Here is a 7,314-nt window from a genome sequence, read left to right as displayed (position 1 = left end):
TGTTTTTCCCTTTTCCTCTTTTTTTTTTTTCCTTTCCCCCCCCCCCCCCCCAACAACCCCTGGGTATAATCTAGTGATACAAATGATAGGAGTGAGGTAGTCTTAGCTCCGTTGGTAGTCGCAGTATGAGGGTTAGATTCCGATTCCTGAGATATGAAATTGGACTCTTTGTGGGCACTAGTGTACGGACAAACTCTTATTCCCTAAAATGTTAGAGCACATCCTGTGATTTAACTCTCTCACGACACTTCAAGGGTGGGGCGGTGGGGACCCTCAAGGTTGGAGTTCAACATTTTTTTACATTTTATATACTATGTTTTACAAAATGGTAACAAAATTTTTTTTTCCTAAAAAGATATAAATGTTTTCAGCATAAATAGCTGAAAAGACAAAACAGCCCCCTTATTGAAATAACAAAACATCCCATGTATTTCATATTAATGTAGCATTACACATACCATTTAACTACTTTCTCATTTTTGAACTTTTAAATGTATAAGCCTTGATTTTTATTAAATGCCTTTTCTTTAAAAATCATTTTCTTTATTCTTTTCTTTACAAACAACTCGATTCAAATTTTAGTTTCAGCATTACAAATGGATAAATGAAATCTTTTGTTGTGAACTTCTGATTAATAAGTTTTGTTTAATGAATGAAGATTTAAATATAAAATAAAATATTACCTATTAATTCTGATGAAATGTATGCATAAGTTTTTTGTTTTAAAGACGGGGGAACCTGCAGCCGCTATCATTCGGGTGCGCATTGAGTAAACCCTCGGACTGACGCAATAACCCACAAATCACGCCAACCAGATAAACTGTACTAGGCAAGCCCTGTGTGACAGGCTTGACCGATAATGTGTTGGTATGGGGAATCGAACTCGTGATCAAATGCCTCCGCGCTCACCTACTCTACCAACTCGCCACCCCATGAGGGGCAATGTATGCATAAGTTCTTGGTTTCCGGTGTGGATCGTCTTTTTATCTTTTTCTTCTTCTTCTTCTTTCTTTCTTTAACCCTTTTTTTATATGAAGTTTTATAGAAGAGAGTGTGAACATAAATATTCTTAATAAAACTTGATAATTACGTGTAAAGAATTTTAAATAAAATGTTATAATGTATTTAAGAGATACAACCATAAATTAATTTATGGAGAAGATTGATGAAAGAAAACCTGAAATTTATTTTTTTTATTTTTAATAAGAAAGTAATTAAGATTTTTAAAAAAGGAATATAAGGTGTTATTTATTCTAAAATACATGGTGAAATTTTATTTTTTTTATTGAAGGCAATTCAAAAATTAGGGGTCAAATTTTATTATTCATAAATCAGGTTTCAAACCCTAATTTAAAACCCATTTCGTCCGTCTCTCTTCTCTCTCTCTAAACACAAACAACCGCTTATTGTCTACCAATCTCTCTTCTCTCCTGACATTGGTGGCGCCGACCTTAATATGAGTAGCACTTTCAGCTCTCCGGCCCCGATTTTGGGCGGCGAGCTATAATGAAGAGGACATGGTGAAGCAGAAGCATTGTACCATTACCGTCACGAAGCAGATCTCCCGTCATGCAGCACTTTTCCCTTTGCGAATCACCACGATTTGTGGTGGTGAAGCAAACTCTTCATAGGCAAAGCACTGTACCAGTCAGTGCAAAACAGACCCACTACGGCACGAAGCAAGCCTCCACTAGTCAGTGCGAAGTGGAAGCACTGTACCACAGCGCACGAACTAGAAGTAGTTCGGGATGGTGGCGATTTTGTAGGTTTGGACAGTGTTTTGTGTGGTAGTGGTTATGGCGGTTTTGTGGTGGTGAATCTAGTACTTTGGGTGAGGTTTGGACGCTGTTTTGTGTGGTGGCGGGGTGATTTTTGACCAAGATTGGTGTTGGATCGGGATCGGTGATGGGGGTATTTGGTGCATGTGACCAGCTATATAGAATATGTGACCAATAAATTTGAACATACGTGACCCTGTGACTTGTAATTTTTTTTATCTGTGACCAATGAAATAATTTGAGACCTGTAAATTTTTGATCTGTGACATCGAAATAATCTATGACCTACACAATTTTTGATTTGCGACCTCGAAATAATTTGTAACCAATTAATTCGTTCATAAGTGACAAATAAGTAAATATGTGACCAATAATTATAAATCTGTGACCATTAATCGTGTAACTGTAAATTTATTATATTTAATAAATAAATATTTTCAATTATTTATACGGAAACTTGAATTTTAAACTTTTTACCTGATTTGTGATTTGTGTAAACAATAAACTTGACATATGAATTTTTCCCTTAAAAATAAAATGTTATAATGTAGGCTATAAATGAATTGGATCCGATAATTCAACAAGTATTTGATTGTTAAATCAATATCTGATTTGTTATGTAATCGGATATTCGATTCGATAATCTAATCCAAAATAAATTAGAAAGATAAAAATTTTATATTAGTCAACTCTCAAGTCCTATAATTAAAGGCTTAGATAGTTTTTTCTGCCTATTTCTTGGCCCACCTATTTATATATTACAAATTCTTTGATACTCTAGTGATTATTTGTTTTGGAAAATGGGAAGTTGTGAACAATGAAATCAACTCCAGCTATTAGCATCTTTGACTGTTTAATTTGTAAAATAAATTAACTATTTATTTATATTATTTTAACTAACAAAAAATTAAAAGCTCTCCAAATATTTCAATTAAAAATATTATACTATTATCTAATATTATTTATTATTTGAAAATTATGTATAAAGAGTAAAATAAGTTTCTAAATGATAAAAATTATGTGTAATAAATTATATGAGATAATCTATATTATATATAATATTATTAAAATAAATTAAATTGAGTTGTCATGGGATTGGATTGACTTATATCCATGTTTACATCATTTAGTTAATGGATTACCAAATTAGGATTTTGATCGAGTTATCGGATTGAGTCCCTAAATCCATCTCTCATTAATTTCATTGAATTCTAATCAAAATTCAATTCATTGACAATCCTACTAACATGGCCCTATTAGTGTAGCAAAATTGATTAATTTATGGAGAAGATAGATGGAAGAAAAACTGAAGTTTAGTTAGTTTTTTTTTTTTTAATGAGAAATAGTAATTAAGATTTTTAAAAAGGAATATAAGGTGTTAAATTATTCTAAAATACGTAGTGTAATTTTTATTTTATTGAAGGGAATATTTCTTTATTTAGCAATTTATAATAAGGAATTAAAGAAATGTTATCACGTAGTTAAGAGATAAAACCAAAAATTAATTTATGGAGAAGATAGAGAAAAGCAAAACTAATTTTTTTTTTAAATTAGAAATAATAATTAACGTTTCAAAAAAGGAATATAGGGGTTAATTATTCTAAAATACGTAGTGTAATTTTTATGTTTTTTTTATTGAAAGGAATCTTCCCTTTTTAGCTATTTATAACGACATATTTGTAAGTCATTCAACAAACCCTTTTTTTTTTTTTTGTTATGAAAAGATAGAAAAAGAGAATAGACAATAGAAGTCTATAAGCTTGTGTGTGTTTTATAACAAAAATCTCATATTTATAGGGAAAAATTAGGATATAGTGGTAATAATTTCTAGAGTTGTAGGAGTATAATTGTCATTTACTAATAAACTTATTATTTACAACACTCCTAGTTGAGTGACAAATTACAAAATATTTGTCTCGTTAAAATCTTATTTGAAAAAAAATGAAAAAAAAATATCAAATAAAGGAAAATAGTACAGTTATTTTTAAGTATTAAAAATAAATGATGTCTCGTTAAAACCTTTACAAAAAAATTTAGTGGGGGTAAAACCTAAGCAGATGAAAAAGGGTAGAGCTATTCCCCTAATGTTGATCACTAAAAATATTTAATTCAATGCATTCCAATCTCGTGAACGAATTTTTTGAACTTAGATGTCGATTGTGCTTTTATAAATAAATAAGTTATATTGTCACTTAAAGCGAATATGTTGAAAATCGATGTTGCCATTCTTCTTACACTTACATATATGAAAAAATTTTGGAGAAATATGCTTCATCCCGTTACATTTGATATAACCCTCTTTGAGTTATGTAATACAACCTGCATTGTCCTCATACAAAATCATCGAATTATTTTTTGTTGAATTTAATCTACATAATACTTGAATATGATGGGTCATATTCCTCAACTATATACATTCTCAGCTCATTACATGGAATGCAATAATATTAGAATGATTTGAAAATATTGTTGTTTTTATTTGCTTCACAGATCTCTAAGTTTTAATTGTTTCTCCATATGTAATTGCAAACTACTAAAGAGAATCCCAACTTTTGAGATTAAAATAATTTCAAACAAATAATACCCTTCAAGTAATGAAAAATGTGTTCAACACCATTCTAATATCTTTGAGTTGGTGTAGAGCTATATTTTGCAAAGAGATTTACAAATAAAGTTATGTTTGGTCAAGTAAAGTTTACAAGATGGATTAATGCTCCAATTGCACTTTAAAGAAAAATCCTAATGCTACAATAAGGTGAGTTTGGGAATGAAAAAATGATATTAGTTACTATGTCGTTAATATAGGTTATAAATCTGTGGTGTCCAACTCTTGGTATTTTCACAGTAGTTGTTCGAGACAGGATTGGTAATATTTACTAAAAGCACATGTAAGGTACTAAAAAATGATGTTAGTTGTGTTGGTGCTAGTCTAGTGGTAAATGTTATTTGCTTGAATATGTAGTATAATGTCACGTTTCAAAAGTTGACTTTACCCGTGACACAAATGATTGGGACACCTGAACTGTGACGATCTTGTCGGATTTGCTAAACTTAATGTAATAAGAAGAGTTCCTAAACTCGTAGAAAAACCTAAAGGTATGTGTGGATCATGCTAGAAACGTAAACAAACTAGAACTGTACATAAACAAGGTCAGTTTCTTGCTATCTCTCATTGTCTTGAACTGATACGGACATGATAGGGCCTATATAGATTGAAAGCCTCGGTGGTAAGTGATATATTTTTGTGGTTGTTGATAATTTTTCTAGGTACATTTGTGTAGACTTAATAAGAGAGAAATCTGACCTTTTTCTCTTAAAAGATTTACATTTTTATATAAAAAATTGACCACTGAAAAACACTTTGAAAGGACTAAAATTGTTGAAATTAGGAGTTATCATGGTAAGGAATTTCAAATATACTATCTTTTCTAGATTCTATGAAGAGTATGATATTTCTCTTGAGATTTCTACTCCCAAAACCCCTAAGCAAAAAGGTATGGTGGAAAGAAAGAATATATCTTTACAAGAGATGGCTAGGGTGATGTCAAACAGTAAGAAATTCACTGACATTGTAAATACTGCTTGCTATATTCTAAATCGCATGTCATTGAGAGCTGATACCGTGCAAACCCCTTATGAAATATGGAAAGGCACATTTCGAGGCAAGTGTTATGTATTAAATGATATAGAACATTTGAAAATGTTTGATCCAAAGAGTAATGAGAGAGTATTCATTGGCTATTCTGAAAATAGTTGAGCTTCTAGGATTTACAACATGTGGACTCAAACTATTATTGCTAATGTTAAAATTGATGATATTTATAATCGTCATAGAATAGCAGTGCTTACCAGCTGCTAAAAGCAGTTTGGGGTCACCATTCGACAAACTGATTGATCAGGGGTTGTCTCTCCAATAAATGATTCTGCTAATGTATTTTCCCTAGCTATTGTTGCATATAATCTGGTCGATCGGCCATAACTTCTCTTCTTATTCATAGGTTGTTTATTATTTCCCACATACCATGTGATAATTAGATTGATTTTCAGTTCACATGACACATGAGTTAGGGGGATATGTGAGAACTGATTAAGGTGGTGTAGTAGATATGCATAATTTGATCAATACTCAACTCATACTCACAAGCATGACATTAAAAAACCAAAATTGGTTTTTGAAATTAAACTAAGTCGAAGGGAGATATTTTTGAAAAAAATATACTTTGTATATATATTATTAGCTTCCTTAATATAGACCGATTTTTAATATACTTTGTATATATATTACTAGCTTACTTAATATAGACAGATTTTTAAATGTCATGGAAAACTGCCAAAAACGTGATCAACATGACATGATGTAGTCCAACTGTCCAAGCAGGTAGTGACACTGGATGGTACATGTTTTTAATAGAATTACGTGGCTGTGGATTTTGGGGTTTAAATACCCATAATAGGACGCAATTTTCAGTTTTTATATTGCAGCTAATACATAATTATTTACTTACCATCCTAGATATTCTTTGATATGACTATTAAGTAAATTTACCAAAAGATTGTTTTAATATTAATCTTTCCTTAAGTTTGTTAATTACAATATCAAAGACATCTTTTGTGATATTGATATATTCTTGCCAATTTTATAGTGTATAATTTTAGATAAGATTTAATTTCAATCTTGGCTAATGCTTTATATACGTGAAGGAAGAAACAAGAATTGAATCAACAGTTTTGAATAATTTTTTTCGTCCTTGCTTCTACAAGCTGTGGCTTTGTTGAATTAAAGAAATCATACAGGACGTGATGTTTCATTGATTAATTCAAAGTGAAGCTTTGAAAAACCTAATTTCCACTGGTGAACTTGTGGCTAGAAGTTCTGCCCTTTTCCAGCGACAAGCAGTTCTGCCATTATCCATTGACCATCAGTAAGTAGTTCTGTCGTTTACTTGCAATGAGCAGTTCTGTCATTCAAGAAAGAGTTCATACCGACATGATGCTTCATCGAATATTTTCAAAGCCAATAGAATACAAAACAACATGAACTAAATGTTCAATCACATTCATAGATCAAGCTGCTTGGGGTAAGTTTGTTGAGCAGTAAACTTGATTTTTGGACCAAATAATATGAGCTTAAGGATTTTGCTTATAGGCCCAAATCAATTAAAATGACCAACATACATAGCATTTCTAGAAGTATTATCTAGAAAAATCTATATAAATATCTACTAGAAAAATCTATATAAATATCTAAGTAAGATATGTGGTTTTATAAAGAATATCTAGAGAATTCTAGGAAAATATCTTGATATGTAGTCTAGGTGTCTCTAGAAAATGTGTGGACTAGAATCTTCTTGTAAACACTATTTAAAGGGGTAGTGCCCTCCATTTTTTAATAAGCTAAAAAGTGTGTAAAGTCTTGAATTTGAGAAATACAAGTTTCTTTTTTTCACTTCCTTCTTCCTATTAGTGTTGTCCTCTTAAAAGCTTTAGCTAATCCAAGTTAGTAAACCCATTTTCCTCCAACAAACTGGTATCAGAG

Source organism: Olea europaea, chromosome 15 (assembly GCF_002742605.1).
Source record: "Olea europaea var. sylvestris chromosome 15, O_europaea_v1, whole genome shotgun sequence".
Classification (NCBI taxonomy): Eukaryota; Viridiplantae; Streptophyta; class Magnoliopsida; order Lamiales; family Oleaceae; genus Olea; species Olea europaea.
This window is presented reverse-complemented; position numbering follows the sequence as displayed.